Source organism: Loxodonta africana, chromosome 12 (genome assembly GCF_030014295.1).
Source record: "Loxodonta africana isolate mLoxAfr1 chromosome 12, mLoxAfr1.hap2, whole genome shotgun sequence".
NCBI lineage: Eukaryota > Metazoa > Chordata > Mammalia > Proboscidea > Elephantidae > Loxodonta > Loxodonta africana.
The window spans coordinates 86,240,093-86,262,999 of NC_087353.1; the positions used below are offsets into that span (position 1 = coordinate 86,240,093).

The 22,907-nt window shown below is 39.8% G+C and overlaps 1 protein-coding gene and 1 pseudogene across 2 annotated transcripts in view; both read right to left on the reverse strand.

Annotated features, from left to right (window-relative positions):
• Window positions 1-22,907, reverse strand: part of BCL7C (BAF chromatin remodeling complex subunit BCL7C) — a 99,466-nt gene that overhangs the window by 28,229 nt on the left and 48,330 nt on the right. The window lies entirely within an intron of this gene.
• On the reverse strand, window positions 2,991-4,945 carry LOC135232902 (non-histone chromosomal protein HMG-14-like; annotated as a pseudogene).

The following is a 22,907-nucleotide window of genomic DNA, read 5'->3' on the forward strand; positions in this document are numbered from 1 at the left end:
AGCAGTGAGGATGTCGGGAGCCATTCAGTTTTGGAGAACCCCCTCTCTCATATTTCAGTGTTCCTTTCTTGGAGTCCATTGGCCGAATCATTTGAGGTAATCTGAATATATTTTGCCAGAACTTTTTTTCAGCATGCTTCATAACATCTTCTAAACCTAATTGGGGTGCAAAAATAGCAGCCAAATGATCATACCAATTGTTATGGATTGAATTGTGTCCCCCCAAAACATGTGCTGTAATTCTTAACCTCTACTCCTGTGGTTGTAATCCCATTTGGGAATGGGTTGCCTTTGTTATGTTAATGAAACGGGATTAGTGTAGAATGTATCTTAAATTGATCTCTTTTGAGATATAAAAGAGATTAAACAAACAAGCGAGAAGCAGAGATGGGGGAAGAGAGGTATCAAGCCACATGAAGATTGTCCAGAAGCAGATGCTCAAAAAAGACGAGGACCTTCCTCCAGAGCCAACAGAGAGCTCCTTGGAGATCTTATGGGGCAATTAGTTCTACTCTGTCCTATAGGATCGCTATGAGTTGGAATCAACTCGAAGGAAACAGGTTTTGTTTTGTTTTTTCCTTCGGTTTTAATAGTAAAATCCTGGATTTCCTTGAAAAGACTGTTGGTAGAACTATGGACACCAAAGTTAAAGACAATTCTGGCGAGGGCTTAGAAGGAAGTGAGAATAGCTATAAAGAAAGTCCCTATCATTTTAGAGAATACATATAGCACCAGCAGCAGAACGTTGCTAGACATTTGGACATTGAATGTGCTTCTAGTGAGGCTTTAAAAGAAAATGATGAACCTGTGACTGGACAATGGAAGAAGGGAGATGCTTTTTATGCAATGGCAAAGAACTTGTCTGAATTATGTTCAGATGTTTGGTGGAAGGTAGAGCTTGTAAGTGATGAACTTGTATATTTAGCTGAGGAGGTTTCTGAGCAAGATCTTAGGGAGGCCACGTGGTTTCTCCTTGTTGCTTATAGTAAAATGTGAGAGGAAACAGATAGGCTTAAAAACGAACTATGCAAAGTGAAAACAAAACTTAAAGATTTGGAAAATTCTGTTATACAAAAGAAGGACACACGTCCAAGATTGTACACCAAGGACTTGGGTAGTCTTTTTTAAATAGATTAAGCCTGTGACTGATGGATCTAACCAATGAGCACAGGAGAAAACCCATCAGCTTAGACTGAAGGGGACTGAGAAAAAACATTGGGAAAGGAGCAAACATTGTCTGCCTCTTGGAATTCTACGGGGAAAAAACAGACCAAAGGAGCTACATCTGTTGTCCTCCAGGAAAAGAAAAGGACCATTCCTGGAGCAGCTCAGAGATCAGCAGAACTGTTGGAAGGAGAACAGGAAGCAGGGCTACATCAGTGTCAAAGGGTGGGGTCTCAGCCTCATAGGTTTAAAAGAGTTAGATCTTCACCAACTTGGTTTTGGAGTGTGCGGCTACAGTTCAAGACTGCCAGGGGAATGGACCTGCTGCCAAAAGCTGAGGGGGCAGGGCTGCCATGTCCAAGAGAGAGAAGAACAAGGCTTGCGTGGCCCACTAAGATGGACTAGAAGAATGGGGTCGCGCAAAGCTGAGGGAGCAGAATTGCCATCTCAGTGGGCCTGGAAGGTGGAGCTGAAGCCCAAGGCCGAGGGGCTTCCATCCAGAATCCAAAAGCTGCGGCCAACGCTCACAGCCTGGAGGGCAGGGCCATTGCGGAGATGGTTCCAAAGAACAGAGGATTATTTTCAAACCTTGAGAGCTAATGTAATTTGTTATACTGGGCTTTAGACTTGCTTGGTGCCCCTTTATTCCTTCTTTTCCCTCCAATTTCTCCCACCTGTAATGGAAATGTCTACCTTGTGTCTGTTCCACCATTGTACTTTGGAAGCAGATAATTTGTATTCTACATTTCACAGGTTCATATATGAAGAAGAATTTTGTCCCAGGATGGAACACACCTAAAGTCACACCCGTATTTGATTTGGATGATTCAGAAGATGAGACTTTGGACTTGGAGTTGATTTAAGACTTTTAGGATGATGTGATGGGGTGAATGTGTTTTGCATGTGGGAAGTACATGAATTTTGGGGGGCCAGTGGGTGAAATGCTATGGATTGAATTGTGTCCCCCCCCCAAATTTGTCGTAAGTCTTATCCTCTTTGCCTGTGTTTAGAGCCCTGGTGGGGCAGTGGTTAAAGCGATCAAGGATTTGAATGTTCGAAACCACCAGTGGCTCCGAAGGAGAAAGATGTGGCAACCTGCTTCCATAGGGATTTACAGCCTTGGAAACCCTAAGAGTGTCACCATGAGTCAGAATCAACTGGACAGCAGTGGGTTTTGGTTTTGGTATGCCTGTGGTTATAATCTCATTTGGGAACGGGTTGTCTTTGTTATGTTAATGAGGCAGGATTAGTGTAGGGTGTGTCTTCAGTCAATCTCTTTTTAAATAAAAGAGATTAAACAAACAAGTGAGAAGCAGAGATGGGGAAGAGAAATGTCAAGCCACATGAAAATCATCCAGGAGCAGAAGCTCAAAAGAGACAAGGACTTTCCCCCAGAGCTGACAGAGAAAGAAAGCCTTCCCCTAGAGCTGGTGCCCTAAATTTAGACTTCTAGCTTCCTAAACTGTGAGAAAATAAATATCTGTTTAAGCCATCCATTTGTGGTATTTCTGTTATAGCAGCACTAGATAACTAAGACACCAATGAAATCAGATCTGGACCATCGAGCTTTTAAGAGGGGATATTAGGTAGAAGAGGCAAATCAGTTAATACTCTACCTTGGGTCCAGCTCAGTCCTATAGAACATTTGCCAATCGATTCAGGTGGAACCCAAGGCCAAAGGTTAGAACCACATAACCAGTATGTACCATTTGGGGCTAACCAAGAAATGCCTTGGCATCACAACCAATCAGTGGCAAATCAGTCAGTAGCTTGAAGAGAAATAATGGCTATATAATCAGAGCTTTGAAGCCATCGCATGTCTCTGGTAGCCTTTGGATCATGCTGCTTGCTATGGTTGGCTTGCTCCTAGCAGAGAGAAGCTGTTAGAATTAACTTTCCCGCTTGAGGTGTCAGGCAAATAAAACCATTTCATACTTGTGGGTTGGGGCCACTAATGGGAGGTCATGTTTAATGCTTCTTGAGGGAATACACTACATCCCTCTTGAGCAATCTTAAAGGCTAAAGCCTCAATGCTACTTAGAGAAAAGGTCAAATTGTGTCCTGTTTTCAGTGGCAAATGGGGTATAGGCCATTGAGCAATAGAAAATTTTGTTATGGTTGGGTCACTTAGGGTAACTTGTCCTTTTTTTCTCTTTCATAATTGGTATTTTATTGGTTATTTTACACATCACTACAGAGACATTATGAATAATTTGTACACAATGCTTAATTCACATACCAAAAATCTAAAAAAACAGGTGGTTATAATTCTTTTCTAAATTTCAGTGACTTTCCAACTTTAAATTTGGATGGAAATTTTCCTTAAGAGGATATCAAATATCAATATCCTCAATTGTTGATAAACCATTACATCATAAGTTCTACTAATTCCAATTTAATATCACACACACTGCACACTCAAATTTTCAACCCTTCATAGCCCATAACAAAATTATTAGGAAAGCTAAACCACCGCAACCAAAGATGCTACAGAATGCATACAGTTCTGACAGGGAGAGCCATGCTGAGGCAGTGGTTTTCTTTAAGAAACAATTCTACCAAAAAACAGCATGTTCAAGACATACAAATGCATGGCCTCGACTCCAAATGTCCATTAAGTATGCTTCGTATGGTGGGATATAAAAACTGCCCCCCCACCACTTATAGAATGTTATGTTACACCTGATTGAATTGTGTCCCCAAAAATATCTGTGAACTTGGCTAGGTCTTGATTCCCAGTATTGTGTGATTGTCCACCATTTTGTCATCTGAAGTGATTTTCCAATGTGTTGTAAATCCTACCTCTTTGATGTTAATGAGATGGGATTAGCGACAGTTTGTAGACTTAACCTACAAGATTTATCTACAATTTAAGCCAATCTCTTTTGAGATGTAAAAGAGAGAAGCTAGCAGAAAGATGGGGGGACGTCATACCACCAAGAAAGAAGCACTGGGAGCATAGCATGTCCTTTGGACCCAGGGTCCCTGTGCTGAGAAGCTCCTAGTCCAGGAGAAAACTGGCGACAAGGACCTTCCTCCAGAGCTGACAGAGAAAGCCTTTTCCTGGAGCTGATGCCCTGAATTTGGACTTCTAGCCTACTAGACTGTGAGAGAATAAACCTGTTTGTTAAAGCCATCCACTTATGGTATTTCTGTTGTAGCAGCTCTAGGTAACTAAGATAACACCCAATACCATCAAAGTTTTCTGCAATTCAATATCCCACTATTTTCTGGTTGTACCAAAAAACAACTAGCAAATGATTTCACCTCTTTAAAAAAAAAAAAAGGATTTACACTTTAAAAAATGGGATGAAGGGGGTTTCCTTCTTAAAAACGTTTCTAGAGCTCCTAAAAACTTGCATTTACAAAATAGTTGATAAAAACATTCCTCTGGATTGTACAAGAAGGGAGATACAGGACCACTGATATAGCATGGTAGACAAACATGAGTCAGACTTGGCTTCTTTCACTCCTGCTTCATCAAAGGCTGGGCTCTCCTGGTTTTGGGCTTGTCCATTTTCCGCAGGTAAATCTTCTTTAGATTCTTGGCTAACCACTTCAGTCTGTTTTCACTTTGCTCGCCTTTGCCCTTTTGGTTGCACTGTTTTATCTGAAGATTGATCTTTTCCTGCTGCCTTTTTTTGGCTTCGTTTCAACTTCTGCAGGAGCAGGTTTAGCTAAAAACCTCTCCGATCTCCTTTTGGGCTCCTCCTTCACCGCCCCTTTGGCGGAGCTGATCTCCCTCCTGGGCATCCCGGCGACGGGGAGGGCGCGTGCCGGGTGTCTGCGGGCCGGGGCACATAGAGAACCTTCTCAAAGCTGGGCTGCCTGGCCGCTGCCGCTCCGCCTGCAGCCTGGGCTGCTGGGACCTGCGGCGGGGTCGATGGGCGAACCGAATGGGACTCTTGTTCTCTCCTAAATTCCTGAATTAATCAATCAAGAGCTGTCCAGTCTGCCCCTTGCAGGGAGGACACCCACCAAGGAAATCCTGGCTGGCTAGAAATAGCCAGGTTTAAAATGACAAGCATAAGTATCAGCCCAGGTTAAAAAGCCGTTTGTAGAACGAATGGAAATGAAGACACCTAATGGTAGAATTTTAATGGTAGAATTAGGAGAATAGGCATATAGAAAGGATACATTTTAGTCATTTTTCATTCGAATCGTCAGTTTTAAATCCCCAGCTGGGCTGCTTCCCCAAGAGGATGGTGAGGCTCTCTTTAATTGGGTTAAATTTATCCAAGGTTTTATCCTTCTAGCTTGGTTGCAAAAGGATTAGTAAGTAGGACATGAAAGGGTCTCTTCCAGGGAGATTCTCAGCTGTTTTTGGATTAATGTCTTTTTTAATAGCTATATTCTCCAGGCAGCAGGTCCTTAGGGTCCTAGGAGCTTAAAGCAGACTTTTGTCTAGAAGGTTGCCTCCACTTGTGAAGAATAAACCTGAGAGTAGTGCATGAATGATTTACAATATTTAAGATCTAATCGAGCTGTATTTGGATCTATAAATTTAACGTGACGTAAACTCATGGGTCTTCCAGTAACAATTTCATAGGATGTGAGCTCATGTTTTCCAAAGGGAGTTGACCTTAGTTTCAGTAAAACTAAAGGAAAGCCTTTAGTCCAAGGCACTTCAAAAGAACTACAAAGTTTAGCTACCTGAGTCTTAATAATTCCGTTTGTTCTTTCTAGCAACCCAGAAGATTGAAGATGGTAAGGGCAATATAATCGCTGATGAACCAGAAAGACTTGGCATAATCCATGAATTATTTGCCCAGTGAAATATATCCCTGGATCATTATGTGATTCTGAAGGAAAACCCCAACACGGAAAGAGCTTCTTTCCTACGAAAGTGGCAGTTGCTTTTCTGCAGGGAAAAGCTTCTACCCAGTGAGAAAACATACAGATCATTATTAAAGCAAACTGATAACCTTGAGAAAGGGGCAATTGAATGAAATCCATTTGCCATATTGACATAAGCCCTGAAGGCAGTGGAAGATACCTAGGGGGAGGATTTAAGTGTTTTCAAGGGTTAAACAAGGGACAGGTGGGGCAAGCCTTGTAAAAATCTGTAGCAGCTTACTGAAATTTACCCCACCAATAGTTTTGCATGATTTGTGTCATTTTATCTATGGCATAATGACTAAACCCGTAAAACCAAGCCCGTTACTGTCAAGTCGATTCCGACTCATAGCGACCCTATAGCGTAGAGTAGAACTGCTCCATAGAGTTTCCAAGGAGCGCCTGGTGGATTCGAACTGCTGAACTTTCAGTTAGCAGCCGTAGCACTTAGCCATTATGCCACCAGGGTTTCCAGCATAATGACTAGCTTCATGTAATAGATGAAGCATTGGATAGTGTAAAGACGAGGGAAGGAAAACTCTTTTATTTGGGCCAACCCATAACCCAGATGTTGGGTCTATTGTGCATCCTTCTTTTGGCCCATAAAGATTTTTTCCCAAGGTTCTGCATTTTCTTGTTCTGTTATTAAATCATCCTTAGAAAATTGAGAGAATTTCATTAAGTTATGATTCAGTTATTTCTGACAACATGATTTTATTTGCACGAATTTGGGTAGCTGCCTTTTTTTGTCTTACGATCTACAACACGACTTCCTTTAATTTCTACAGAAGTAAGCTCCTTTTGCTGGGCTTGTATTTTAGTAATGGTCAGGCCTTTTGGTAATAATAATGCATCCAATAGTTTTTTAATGAGCTGGCTATTTTTAATTTCAGTCCCAGCTTATGTTAAAGATGCCTTCTGTTTCTGTAGCAGTCCAAAATTGTGTACAACCTCAAACACATATCAACTGTCCGAAAGAACACTTTACCTAATATATGCACTCAGGTCAGAGCGTATAGCTCTGCTTGCTAGGCTGAGGTGGTCTTGGTGAGGGGGGGGTCCCATTTCTATTACTTCAATAGAGGAGACTATGGCATAGCTAGCCTGAAATTTGGAAAAATTTGGGAAAGGTTTAAAATATGACCCATCTACAAACGAAACAATGTCAGGATTTTCTAAAGGAGTTTCTTGTAAATCAGTCCTGGGAGTTAGTAAATGTTCAGTAAGACTTAAGCAGTCGTGCATCGGCTCAGATGAGTTTGTAACAGGCAATAAGGTGGCTGGATTTAAGGCTTTGACATGCCGAATGTGAATGTGAGGAAAGGAAAGTAGAATAGCTTCATATGTAGCCATTCAACTGGTGGATGTGTGCTGGGTTGCCCCAGAATTTAATAGAGCATCGACTGCAGGGGAAACAAAAAAGTAAAGATTATTTCCCATTACTGTATCAGCAGTATTTTCTATTAATTTTGCAGTGGCTGTCGTAGCTCACCAACAAGGGGGATAGGCACAAGCCACTGGATTTAGTTACAAACTATAATACCCTATGGGTCTTTGCTGACCGTTATGTTTTTGTATTAGCACTCCAAGGGAAGTCCCTTCTTTATCATGAATAAACAGAGAGAAATCTAAATTATAATTGGGATATCCTAAAGCCAGAGCAGAGTGCAGGGCACATTTCAAATTGTCAATAGCTTTATTCTCATCTGAATCTGGAATCAGGGGATCAGGCGTGTTTCCCTTTAATATTTTGTATAAGGGTTGAACCATTGATTAAAAATTTGTAATCCATGTCCAACAATAGCCACAAAACCCTAAAAGTCATCTCAATTGCCTCTTGGTTTTAGGAGGTGAGAAGTCAAGGATTGCTGTTTTCCAGCTGGGGTTTAATGTGACACCTTCAGCAGAAAGGTGACCAAAATATTTAGCTTGAGTAGAGGTCAGCTGGAGTTTTTCTTTAGAAGCTTTATGTCCTTTATGAGCTAACTGGGTAAGTAAATAAATACTGTCAGAAATATAATCAGCTTGAGTTATAGAGCAAAGTAAAAGATCATCAATATATTGTATAAGGACTGATTTCTTAGGGAATTGCAGATATTGTGAGTCTGCATGAACAGCTTCAGAAGAATAGCTGGGGGACTCTGTGAAACTTTGAGGCATGACAATCCAAGTAAATTGTTGATTGTTCCAAGTGAAAGCAAACAGATATTGATGATCTGGATGTTCCGGGATGCTAAAAAACGTACTCCATAAATCCATTACTCTAAAGTAAGTAGCCTCAATAGGTATGTTAGCTAATAATAAATGGGAGTTAATTTTTTTTTTTTATGGACTACAGGGAATCTAGATATCACTATTTGGTTTATTGCTCTCAAATCTTGAGCAAATCTCCAACCTCAATTGTTAGATTTTTGCAAAAGGAACACAGGAGTGTTTCAGTCCATGTAACTGGTACAGGGGGTTATCAATCCCTTCTGTAAGAAAACCTCAGTAGTGGGCTGTAACCTTTAAATTGCCTCAGGTTTCTTTTTACAGTAGTGGCAAAATGTCAGGTTTAGTTTGTTTTGGATTGGACTGAGGCTTGGCCAGGGTTTGTAATTGCTGTAATTGTAATGCCATTAACTTGTTTTGTTTATCCTGCTTTCTTTGTTGCTGAACAATTAATCCGAGAAGCAGGACTATATGATGAAGAACACAGCATCAGGACTGGAGGAAGACTCATTAACAACCTCTGATGTGCAGATGACACAACTTTTGCTTGCTGAAAGTGAAGAGGACTTGAAGCATTTACTGATGAAGACCAAAGACATCAGTATGGATTACATCTCAACATAAAGAAAATAAAAATCCTCACAATTGGACTAATAAGCAACATCATGATAAGCGGAGAAAATATTGAAGTTGTCGAGCATTTCATTCTACTTGGATCCATAATCAATGCCCATGGAAGCGGCAATCAAGAAATCAAACAATGTATTGCATTGGGCAAATCTACTGCAAAAGACTTTAGACTGTTAAAAAGTAAAGTTGCCAGTTTGAGTACTAAGATACATTTGACCCAAGCCATGGTATTTTCAATCACCTCATATGCATGCAAAAGCTGGACAATGAGTAAAGAAGACCAAAGAAGAATTGATACCTTTGAATTATGGTATTGGCAAAGAATATTGAGTATATCATGGATTGCCAGAACAACAAACAAATCTTTCTTGGAGGAAGTACAGTTAGAATGCTCCTTAGAATTGAGGATGCCATGACTTCATCTTACATACTTTGGACATGTTATCAGGAGAGACCAGCCCCTGGAGAAGGACATCATGCTTGGTAAAGTCGAGGGTCAATGAAAAAGAGGAAGCCCCTCAATGAGATGGATTGACTCAGTGGCTGCAACAATGGGCTTAAACATAGCAATGATTGTGAGAATGGTGCAGGACCAGACAGTGTTTCCCTCTATTGTACATAGGGTTGCTATGAGTCAGAATCGATTCTATGGCACCTGACAACAACAGGGTCTGGGACAGTTTAAAAGTTAAATTGGTCAGCTCAGTAATGGTACGGTTTTCCAGTCTAATCTATGGTGTTTGACTGATGTAGACAGTCCTGCGTGCAGGCCTTTCAGAAACATTAAACTAAAAGCAAATCCAGCTCCTGCTTCAATAAGTGTCAGACCTGAATGTTCTGCAAAAACTTTGGCCAAATGGTCCTTATAATTATAAACATTTTCATCTTTTTCTTGCTTACAACTTTGAACTTTTGCCTAATTGATTTTTTAAGGACATGCCTTCAGAATGGTGTCCAGAAGCTTCTTAGCTTTGGCTCTTGCCTCATCTAACAATTCAGGCATATGCAGTGACTTTTATAGTTAAAGATTTTTCTAGGGCTTTCCAATCAATCTCCTTCATCCAGAATTGAGCCTCTCCTGGTGTGACTAACATATTTATCAATTGTTATAAATTAGATAAACCAGGATCATAGGTTTAAGTCAGAATTTTAATTTCTTTTCTGAATTTCTGAGGATCTTCACAGGGGTTAGGAAACACTTTTACAATCACAGGAAGTTCTGCTTTAGACCAAGAAAAGAAAGTAACCTGTGGAGGATTATTAGCTTCCCCTGGTGGTTTGATTTTGAAAGGTATCTGATATTGGGGTTTAAATGGAATTATTGGGTTAGAAACTGGAGCAGAAGGATTACGGGATTCAGAGAAGATCAGGGTATAAAGGTGGAGGTGGGGGAGGGGGAGCCATAGAAGAAACAGCAGGTGAAACAACAGAGGGAGAAGCTGAAGAGGAAGCATTTGACCTAGTCTGAGATAGAAAGCACTCCAAAGCTTTGTGTGCCTCCTTTAACTCCTTATTAAAAAAAAAAAAAAAAAAAATTATTGTTAATTTAGAGATCGTTATCTTTTAAAGAGGCCAACTAAGACTCTTGTTGTCTCTTAAAAGCTTCTAAGTACCAATTAAAATATGCATTCCATTGAGCTTGTTTGACTTTAGATCCCTGAGATTCTAATTTAGTGCACAGAAAAACAAGCTTGTCCAAGGAGAAAGATCCCCATAATGGCTGCTGATTCTCTGAATTTTTTTTGGTTAGCGTGTGCCAGGAGGACAAAAACAAACATGATCTGGGCCCATAGGTCTTGATCGTGCAGTGAACTGCTGTGTCCAAGGGCACATCCAAAGCCCCCTTAAAATCTGAACTACCTATCAGGACAGCAGTTTCAAAGTTGACAACCCAAACACAAATCGAAAAATAAACCTCAGGGAGTTACTATGCAGAGTGCAGTGCTCGGAATCCAAGAGGGGCTTACCTGAGTGATTCCCCAAGAGCATGGAAATGAACAGCCCAGTCAGCTCAGCTGGTACCAAAGCTTGTGTCTGATGAGGCTGGGGAATTTCAGAGGCTTCAGCACCCTAACAATTCCATTTCTCTGACACAAGAAATGTTGAAGAAATTCTAAGAGCAGAAGCAAGGTTAAAACAATGCTAGAGATTTATTAGTCGACCATACAATTTGTGAATGAGGCAATGCACAGCATGAGTTTGAATGTTGGCAAAGAAATGGGGTAGTATTGAGATTTTATAATCTGAGGAACAAGAGAAGTCTGGGAAGTTTCCGTAAGTCTTTCAGGTATTTGTCAAAATGTATCTTGAAGTCATTTCTTTGAAAGTGTCAGTTTCTTTAAGAAGAATGATGCAGGTTTCCAGGTGGGTAGGCAGTAATATTCTGAAATGTAGGGGCTAAAGATGCTGGATGTTAGTTATACATAAACCTAAAGAAACAAGCTAATTATTTCCTCTAAAAGCCAGATTACTTAAACTTTTGTCCTGTGAACTCAGGCTTTGGCCATGTACTCTGGGTTTGGCAGAAATGTTTTCCTCAGTTTCCACATTTTGTTTTCAACCTCCACAAAAATAAATTTCTGTGTGTTAAAGCCATCCACTTGTGGTATTTCTGTTACAGCAACTCTAGGTAACTAAGACAGAGTTTGGTGCCTGAGAGTGGGGTGCTGCTGCAACAAATACCAAAAATGTAGAAGTGGTTTTGGAACTGGGTAATGGGGAGAAGCTGGAAGAATTTTAAGGTGCCTAGGAGTAAAAGCCTAGATTGCCTTGAAGAGACAGTTGGTAGAATTATGGATATCAAAGGCAATTCTGGCGAGGGCTCAGAAAGAAGCAAGGAGAGCTGTAGAGAAAGTCTCTGTCATATTAGAGAATATATATGGTGCCATCAATTGAATGTTGCTAGACATGTGGACATTAAATGTGCTTCTAGTGAGGCTTTAGAAGAAAATGATGAACGTGTGATCAGACATTGGAAGAAGGGAGATGTTTTTATGCAGTGGTAAAGAGCTTGTCTGAATTATGTTCAAATGTTTGGTGGAAGGTAGAACTTGGAAGTGAAGAGCTTGGATATTTGGCTAAGGAGATTTTTACACAAGGTCTTAAAGGGGCCATGTGGTTTCTCCTTGCTGCTTATAGTAAAATGCAAGAGGAAAGAGATGGCCTTAAAAATGAACTATGCAAAATGAAAACAGAACTTAAAGATTTGGAAAATTCTGTTGTACAAACTAAGGACATGTGTCCTAGAACATTCACCAAGGATGTGTGTGCACAATCTTTTGTTGAAGAGATTAAGCTTGTGGCTGATGGGTCTAACCAACTATTACAGCAGAAAACCCATCAGCCTAGACTGAAGGGGACAGAGACAGGACAAAAGGAAAGAAAGCTGTCTGCCCCGTGGAATACAACAAACAGGAAACAGACCAAAGGAGCTACATCTGTTGTCCTCCAAGAAACGAAAAGGACCATCCCTGGTGCAGCTCAGAGATCAGCGGAACCGTTGGAAGGAGCACAGGAAGCAGGGCTGGCCTAGTTTCAAATGGTGGAGCCACAGCCTCCTACATTTCAAAGGGTGGGGCCACAGCCTCCTGTATCACACAGTGGAGCCATGGGCCTCCTGAATTTCAAATGTTTTAGCCACAGCCTCCTGGATTTCAAAGTGTAAAGCCACATCCTCCTAGGTTTCAAATAGTCAGATCTCCACCAACTCAGTTCTGGAGTGTGGGTCTGCCGTTCAGGTGTGCCAAGGGGATGGAGCCGCCCCTCAAAGCTGAGGGGCGGTGCTGCCATGCCCAAAGACCAAGAGAATGGGGTCTTCACTCAGACTGAGGGAGTGAGGCTTCCATGTTCAAGGGGAAGGAGAATGGAGCCTGCCAGAACTGAGGGGTTGGGGTTGCCACTCAGGTAGACCAGGAGAATGGGGCTGCCCAAAGCTGAGGGAGCAGAGTTGATATCACAGTGGGCCTGGAAGGTGGGATTGAAGCCCAGGACTGAGGGGCCTCCACCCAGAGTCCAGTGTGGCCAAAGCCCAGATGGTCCGAAATAACAGACGATTATTTTGAAGTCTTGAGAGCTAATGTAGTTTGTTATACTGGGTTTTGGACTTGCTTGGTGCTTGTTATCCCTTCTTTCCCTTCAATTCTCCTATCTGTAATGTGTTGTAAACCCTAACTCCTATACCTGTTTGGGAATAGGAACCATTTGGGAATGGGTTTTCTATGTTATGTTAATGTGGCAGTCTTAGTGTAGAATGTATCTTAAATCAATCTCTTTCGATATATAAAAGAGCCGATTAATCAAGCAAGCAGAGATGGGGGAAGACAGATGCCAAGCCACTTGGAGATCACCAAGGAACCCAGGAACAGAATCTGAAAAGAGATGGGAACCTTCTCCCCAGCCTACAGAGAAAGCCTTCCCATAGATCCAGCACTTTGAATTCAGACTTCTAGCCTCTTAAACTGTGAGAAAATGAATTTCTGTTAGTTAAAGCCACCTACTTGTGGTATTTTTATTATAGCAGCAGTAGGTAACTAAGACAATGGGTTGTCTTGTTTTGTGTTGTGCTGTTTTAAGAGTGTTATGCTGTTGTTGGTCATCATAAAAAGGAAAATCATAAGGTAGAGCACAGGCATAGACCCTATAAGCCTGTTGTTTGAGCTGGCTCCACAGACTGGTAAATTTGTGGTTCTCACCAAAAATGGCATCCATTTGGACAAATTTTGCAGTGAGTCACCTATAAAACTGAATGAGATTTTGTCTTGAGAATTTCAGCTTTGATCTAGACAGAGCGTTCTGGTTTTTGTTTTTTTTTTTCCCCTGAATGCCATCAGGATAGCTGAGGCTGATTTGCCAGCTATTTATGTAAGTCTCAGCTCTCTTTTTTTCCAAGAAAAACTGCCTCTTGTGCCTGTCTTATAATTTGGGCTTTTAGAAGCTACTTTGAGGAACTTTTTTTATATATATATTGGCATTTGAAAAATGCACTAAAAAAGGATGGATTATTTCTTTTTATTGGCATAACTAGGCTTCAAAAAGACAAAATTATTCTAAATTTGCTTCTCTACAAGATTTTTTAAAGTGCACAGAAGATAGGGTTATAAAAATGTAACATTTTCCTTCCTCCGGATGGTATTATCAAATTAGATTACAGTATTTCTTCAAGAACTTAAATTCGATTGGTTTAAAGTTAAATAAGTGCTTATATATTCCTGAATATTCCTAAAATTAAGAAAATTAAGCCTCTAATATTTTGTATGTTAAAAAGAAGTGTTACAGAAACTAAACTAGAAACCTTTTTTTAAAAATTGAAGTTCACATAATTTGTATAAAAGTATAGATCCTTGGAAAAACTAGACTAGTTTAAAATAATTTTGGTTTAATAAAAACAGCTGTTTTAAGTATAATGTGAGCATACATTTTTATTCTACTTGAGTATGCTTTTCCTAAGTTATGCAAGTTTAATGATAGAATAAGCAAATCTTTTTAAAAAAATTTTTTTATTGTATTTTAGATGAAGGTTTACAGAGCAAATTAGTTTCTCATTAAACAATGAATACACGTATTGTTTTGTGACTTGTTGCCACCCCCAAGGCATGTCAACACTCTCCCCTTCTCAACCTTGGGTTCCCCATTATGAGCTTTCCTGTTCCCTCCTGCTTCTCGTCCTTGCCCGGGGGCTGGTATGTCCCATTTAGTCTCCTTTCATTTTATGGGCCTGTCTAATCTTTGGCTGAAGGGTATATCTCAGGAGTGACTTCAGTACTGAGTTAAAAGGGAGTCTAGGGGCCATACTTTCGAAGTTTCTCCAGTCCCTGTCAGATCAGTAAGTCTGTTTGTTTTTTTTTTTTTTGTGAGTTTGAATTTTGTTCTCCATTTTTCTCCAGCTGTGTCCGGGGCCTCTATTATGATCCCTGTCAGAGCAGTCAGTGGTGATAGCCAGGCACCATTTAGTTGTGCTGGACTCGGTCTGGTGGAGGCTGTGGTAGTTGTGGTCCATTAGTCCTTTGGACTAATCTTTCCCTCGTGTCTTTGGTTTTCTTCATTCTCCCTTGGTCCAGACAGGATGAGACCAGTGGAGTATCTTAGATGGCCTCACAAGCTTCTAAGCCCCAGGCACTACTCACCAAAGTAAGATGTAGAACATTGTCTTTGTAAACTATGTTATGCCAATTGAGGTAGATGTTACCTGAGACTATGGTCCCCAGCCCTCAGTCCAGCAACTTGGTCCCTTAGGGAGTTTGGATGTGTCTATGGAGCTTCCATGACCTTGTCTTGGTCAAGTTGTGCCAGCTTCCCTAGTATTGTGTACTGTCTTCCCCTTCACCAAAGTTTCCACTTATCTATTGTCTATTTAGTGTTTTTCCCTGCCCATCTCTCCCCTCCCTCATAACTGTCAAAGATTGTTTCTTTTTGTATGTAAGCATTTCCAAGAGTTTTTATAATATTGGTCTCATACAATATTTGTCCTTTTATGATTGACTTATTTCACTCAGCATAATGCCCTCCAGATTCATCCATGTTGTGAGATGTTTCATAGATTCATCTTTGTTCTTTATCATTGAGTAGTATCCCATTGTGCATATGTACCATAGTTTGTTTTTCCATTCACCTGTTGATGGGCATTTAGGTTGTTTCCATCTTTTTGCTATTGTGAATAATGCTGCAATGAACATGGGTGTAAGAATAAGCTAGTCTTGCCTTTACTAAATATTTAGGGTTATGACAAGCTTTATTTCAACCTTAATTATGTTGTGTGATATTTAGACTTGAAGATTATATAACTTCCAAGAGCTTTAGGTAACTTTGAAACCTTAAACTGATATTAACTTGAGTTAACTAATGGGTAATTCTGAAACATTGATTACTAAGCCTAATTTTAAGTTCATAGTTTTGCTCTTTATGTGTTACAGAGAGGCTATCACTTTGGGTTTGTTAATGAATATGTTCATTTTTGCCACTTTGATAAGTTGTAATATATGTGTGACTAGGGAAAGTTGTGTTATGTGTATTTATGAGCCTACCAGTCTGCTAAAAAGACTTGTGTGGGTCATATAGTTCACAACTATCCACTCCTTTCAGTTTTCTTTGTGAAATAGAGCTAAATTATTTTTCTTAAAAGTTACGATATTTGTTAGTGGTTGAGACTGTACTGAGGAGAAATAGTTTCAGAGGAATACAACCGTATACACTTTTATTTCTCAAGGCAAAGAATTAGTTTTTTTCTTCCCCTAAACCATTGTTTGTTTCATTTTGTTTTGTCTCCAAATGCCTTTGCACTCTTCAAACTTATTGAAGACCTTAAAGAGTTTGTGTGTGTGTTGGGACAGGAAGGGTAACTATCGATATTAACCATATCAGTAACTAAAATTGAGAAATATTTAATTAAGATGCTTATTTATTAGATCATTTGAAGATAGCAACAACGAATGTATTGCATGTTAATAACATCTTAATAATATTGTGAGATTAGTGCTGACCTTGCAGACCCTCTGAGATCAGACCTAAAAATAAAATGTCAGTTTGTACCAGGATATAAAAGAACATAACCTAACGTAACCTAACCAAACGTCGTCGAGTCAATTCCAACTCATAGGGACCCTACAGGACAGCATAGAACTGCACCATAGAGTTTCCAAGGAGCGCCTGGTGGATTTGAGCTGCCCACCTTTTGGTTGGCAGCCATAGCTCTTAACCACTATGCCACCAGGATTTCCATAAAAGAGCATACTAAAGGACAAATCTTGGAAATAAATTTATTTGCCTTGGTTTATAATCCTGGAGTCTGAAAAGCTATGGTATGTGTTAACATCTTAACAAAGTTTGCTCAGTTTTGGTGGTCTTGCGTTCTTTGTTTACTGTTGATTGCTTTCACCTCTAATATGAAAAGTTATTCTCTCGTCTGTGTAATCTGCCTAGGAGGCAGATTTTGTGTCTCATTAAGATAAGCTGAGTTTTCAAATTCTTAAAAAGTCCAGACTTACTGGGCAGGTTGAGACTAGAGGACCCCCCAAGACTATCGTCAGGAGGGACCCTTAAAGCTTCGAACCAAAACTACTCCCTGAGGTCACCCTCCAGCTAAATAACAGATTGGTTCATAGAATAAAGAATATCAACCATAAGTACGTACTGTGCTCTTTTAAGAAGTCATCTGTATGAGATCAAACGGTCAACATTTACTCTAAAGCAAAGATGAGAAGGTAAGGGGGCCAGGAAACTAGGTTACTGGAAATGGAACAGCTAGAATGCAAATAACAAGACCATTGACACATTGTGAAAAATGAAACCAATGTCACTGAACAATTTGTATAGCAATTGCTAAATAGGAACCCAATTTGCTGTGTGAGCTTTCACAAAAAACACAATAAAATATTATTTTTAAAAATAAGCTGAGTTTCTGTTAACTTGACTAAGAAAACCAAGCCTCATGGCTTTTGAAAAAGCTAAAAATTTTACTTCTAAAACCTTTATCACTTTGATTAAATAGATATCCATGTATTTCTCAGTGACCTATGATAAACTGCTGACAACTCTGAAACTTCGTGAAAAGTCACAAAAGAATTGTTCCTACTTTGTAAGGACAAAAATTGCTAGCCCTAATAAGGTTTTTTTTTTTTTTTTTAAAAATAAGGTTTATTAATGTTATGAGTTGCATGAGACCTGTTACCAAATTGGGGACGTACTTAATTTTCTTCAGGTCGGAATTTATATGAGTGTTAGTGTCCTTGCTGTTCATGATGTTATCTCGTGCTGCTTTGCCTCACATCAGATAACAAAAGTGTATTATCAGTCATAATTTCAATTGCTTTTTTATTTGCTAATCTGCTTGCAACTTTGTTCTTTGATTTAAATCTAGCAGCATTGATGTCAATGAGTTTCAATTGAGGATTTACTCAGCTTTCCAACGGAGTTTTATTAATGTTCAGATGTTTAGAAACTTGCATCATCTTGGTATATTCTTGGTATACCCCTAACTATATGGTTTATAGTCATATTATATCTCAGGATTATTATATGTTATATCTAAAGCTCTTTTTTCATTAAGAATGGTCATCTATATTCAAAAACTAGATGTAATATCCACTCTTCTTTGAAAATAAAGTTAGTTGTTATGTTTAGAGATATTTTGTCTAAAGTTTTTTTTTTTTAATCTTTGCATTACTTCTGTAATGAATCCTCATCAGGCCTTCTCCGTGTATGACTTATTATTAGAAATAAATTAATCACAGCTATTTTTAAGTCTTATCATCTGCAGATAGTTTTAACTTTGATGATATCCTGAAGGTGTTTTCAATAAACCACAGGCCAGAGTCTTTCACCAAAATGGACCCATGAAAAGACTATGCCAGGTATTTGGATGTGGACTTCTAAATGGCATTGCTTATATCGCTGGACTGAATCAAGATTTCCAGACGTCCTTTGGAGAAGCTGATTGGTTCCCAACTGCTGACCCAGGACAGGTGGAACAGAAATTAATTACGTAGGACTGAGTGGATTAAAGGATTATTATGGGTTCTATATAAGATATTGCTGATGTTTTGATGTTCTGTTTTCTGAATATAAGAGAATCCTTTCTCTTTTTTCCTAAACTACCTATAACTCATAAAAATTTAATAGACTATGTTATATAAACAGAAATGAAACATTCATCTTTTCTTCCTGCCTGATCCCTCCAGAACTGGACAATAACGAGTGTTCTTATTTTTATGGCCATGTAATTATTTGCATAAGTTCAATAAGAATCTGCCCCACTTGCTAATAGGGCATAACTGGAAATCTCCATTAATAACCAAGATTTGACTTAAATGTCGTATTTGAGAATGATGCTCAGGGAATCAGGTATAACCAAACACTTTTAAGGAACTAAGATTGACTTTATGGAGTCAATGATTACAAAGCCATTCTAGGAAATCTAACCTGGTAGTGATTTACAAGCTTCCCAGCCTTGCAGGTGAGTAAGGGAGGTCACTTCCTGGCAGGCCCAGAAATCTTACAACATTTTGGGACCTTGAGAAAAAAGGAACTCACCCAACCATGTGTGTACTTACAGGTGAAATCTGGTGGCAAATTCTTGACTTGGCTTCCTGGCCTTGCCAGGAAGTTCAGTTTAATCTGGTTTTTTATGAAAACTTCCAGCAAAGCAGTTTTAAAAGGCTATATGATAAATTACCATTCTTGCTGCACCTATGTAAACAATAATGAACAGCCATATTTTACATCAAGGAAAACTTTGCTTTGAGATTGTCTTTTGATTGAGAGGAGGGTGACTGTAGAGAGCAATTTTATATTGTCAATAGGAAATTATGGCAAGCCCTTGTGGGCTATCGAATTCTAGTTTTTATTCATTGTCTTTCACACCTTTTTTTTAAAAAACCACAGACAATAGGTTTGCTTTCTACTTGCAGATTGGACTTGTTTTTGTTACATAACTTATGTTGATCTCTATGTATCTATACACAATCAATTACCCAAAAGGAAAATTAGAAATATAAGAAAAACTAAGACTGAAGGCCATCAAATAATTGACCAAATTGCTATTAAATCAAGATCCATTGACAAAGGGGGCAATTAGTTGGCTGTTCTAAATTGGCTGTTCTATAAAAGCCAGGATACCCTTCTTGTTGTTGTTAGGTGTTGTCTAGTCGGTTCCGGCTTATAGTGGCCTTATGTACAACAAAACGAAACACTGCGTGGTCCTGTGCCATCTTCACAATCGTTGCTATGCTTGAGCCCATTGTTGTAGCCACTGTGTCAATATTTCGCCCACAAAAACTCGAGGCTTGAATTTTTTCTTCAGTTCTTTGAGAAATGCTGAGCGTTTTCTTCCCTTTTGGTTTTCTAACTCCAGCTCTTTGCACATTTCATTGTAACACTTTACTTTGTCTTCTCAAGCTGCCCTTTGAAATCTACTGTTCAGCTCTTTTACTTCATCATTTCTTCCATTTGCTTTAGATACTTTACGTTCAAAAACAAGTTTCAGAGTCTCTTCTGAAATTGGGATGCAATGGATTGATTTTATACAAATAAGGTAATTGTGGCCCCCAAGGGGGTTGGATAGCTTGCTAATAATGCAAATAAAGTTCATCACACTTGTGTGGGGGTCTACAGAACACTAATGAGGGGAATTGTCAGTTTTGCCATCTGGCTAGGCTTAAAATGAGCCATCCCAAAGGTGGGAGGAGAGGATCTCACTACCACCAAGAAAGAAGAGCCAGGAGTGGAGTATGTCCTTTGGACCCGGGATCCCTGAGCTGAGAAGCTGTTGGAACCAGGAGACTGAGAAGGAGAGTTGTTAACACTGAAGACAGCAGCAGTGGTGGCAGAGAAACGGCAGCGGGAGAGACTGGCAGGATATGGTGCAGTGGGCTTCCTGGCCCACAGAGCAAGAAGGCTGAATGCCTTTGGGCTGAGGCTTACCAGCAGACTGGGGCATCTCTGAGCACTTACTAGCAGAGCTAAAAGAGTTTTGTAACACTTGTCCAAACAGGGCAGAAGCTGAGAGGCCAGAGAAAGGCCTGCCTGTGGGCACAGCTGAGAAAAGGCTGTCCTGATAGAACTGTATCCTGAGCATTCCTGAACCTGAATTGTAAACTGTTACCGCACTGATAAACCCTGTAACTGTGAGTACGGTCTGTGAGTTTTGTGTGGCCATTACAATGAATTATGGAACTCAGCAGAGAAGTAGAGAGTGCCGTGGAAGGGACAGTTGGTGTCAGAATTAGTAAAGATTGTGGAGAGAGGAGGTAATGTCTGTCTGACCTCTGCCTCATAGGAATCAGCTTTCGGCTGCTGATCTTGATTCTTCTTCCCCCTTGTGAAGATAGTGGAGGTCAGATGTCACCCCCACGTCTTTTTTTACTGACATCCATTTTGGTCTTTTTTTACTTTCCTGTCTTTTAAATGACTCTTTGCTTTCTTCATGTATGATGTCCTTGATGGTGTCCCACAACTTGTCTGGCCTTCAGTCATTAAGTGTTTAATGTGTCAAATCTCTTCTTGAGATGGTCTCTAAATTCAGGTGGGATAGTCTCAAGGTCATACTTTGGGTCTCATGGACTTGTTTTAATTTTCTTCAGCTTCAACTTGAACTTGCATATGAGCAAGTGATGGTCTGTTCTGCAGTTGGCCCCTGGTCCTGTTCTGACTGATGATATTGAGCTTCTCCATCGTCTCTTTCCACAGATGTAGTCAATTTGATTCCTGTGTATTCCATCTAGCGAGGTCCATGGGTAGTCACTGTTTACGTTGTTGAAAAAAGGTATTTGCAGTGAATAGGTCATTGATCTTGCAAAATTCTGTCATGCAATCTCCAGCATCGTTTCTGTTACGGAGGCCATGTTTTCCAACTACCGTTCCTTCTTTGTTTCCAATTTTTGCATTCCAATTGCCAGTAATTATCAATGCATCTTGGTTGCATGTTTGATTAATTTCAGACGCAGAAGTTAGTAAAAATCTTCAAATTCTTCATCTTTGGCATTAGTGGTTTGTGTGTAAATTTGAATAATAGTCAGATTAACTGGTCTTCCTTGTAGGCATATGGATATTATCCTATCACTGACAGCATTGTATGTCAGGATAGATCTCGAAATGTTCTTTTTGACAACAAACACGACACCATTCCTCTTCAATTTGTCATGCCTGGCATAGTAGACCGCATGATTTTCCAATTCAAAATGGCCAATACCAGTCCATTTCAGCTCACTAATATCTCGGATATATCTATCTTCAAGTGCTCCATTTCATTTTTTAAGACTTCCAATTTTCCTACATTCATACTTTGTACATTCTATGTTTCAATTATTAATGGATGTTTGCAGCTCTTCTCATTTTGAGTTGTGCCACATCATCAAATGAAAGTATTTCAAATACCAGAGCTACCTTATAACCCATCAGTTCCACTCCTAGATATATACCTAAGAGACTTGAAAGCAGAGGTGCACACTGACACATGTACATCAACGTTCACTGCAGCATTATTCACAATAGCCAAAAGGTGGAAACAATCTAAATATTTATAAACAGATGAATGGATAAACAAAATGTGGTACATACCTACAACGAAAAATTACTCAGCCATAAAGAGAAACGAAGTCCTGATGGATGCTACAACCTGGATGAAACTTGAAAACATTATGCTAAATAAGTCAGTCACAAAAGGACAAATATTGTATGATCTCACTCACATGAAATATACAGAATAGGCAAATGTATAGAGACCTAAGTTTTATTAGTGGTTACCAGGGACAGGAGAGATGTAGAAAGGGGGAATCACTGTTTAGGAAGCAGTGAGTTTTTGTTCATGGTTATGGTTGCACAACACAGTTAATATAATTGATGTCACTAGATTGTACACATGAAAAACATTGAATTGGCAAATGCTGTATTATATATATTTTACAATAACAAAAAAAGGTACCCTAGTATCATTTTAAACCCCACTTTTTTTTTCTTTTCCTCTAAATGAGTTCCTTTTGGGTTTATGTCCCTTGCAACGAAAACAGTCCTGACTACTATACTCTCTCGATGTCAGAGTTCCTCCTGTTCAGGACAGTGTGAAGCACTTTGCCTTAGGTTGGATTTTCCCAGAAGATGACCCTGAGCCAAGTATTCATGTTCAAATGATGTATTAAAGAAGTGTTCCCCGGAAAAAAGTGGAACAGAGTGGAATAGGCAGGATAGAAAATGTGTGGTTTCAAGTCCCAGCCTCAGCCTGATCCTGAGAGGCGTTCTGGAGTATAGATGACAACTTACAGTTTGTCCTTCTTCAAGGCAAAGGAACTGGGCTTTTGTAATTCCACACAAATCATTGGCTACAGGCCACAGGTCACCCTGGAGAGAGGGAGGGTGTGGGGATGTAAAACTCCCCATGGATGAAGTGGCTCCAGTGCCCAAGGGCAAGCCTCCAAAGGCAGAGGGTGAAAGCCATTAGCAGTAAAGCATACAGAAGCTGGGTTCACAGAGCTGGTAAAAGGACTCTGAGAGAATCTAGGCGGGGCAGTGTTCAATACACCATCTAGGGAAAGCTTAGGCCTCCCTCTCTTCCTCTCATTCTACCACCATTTGCCCTTCCC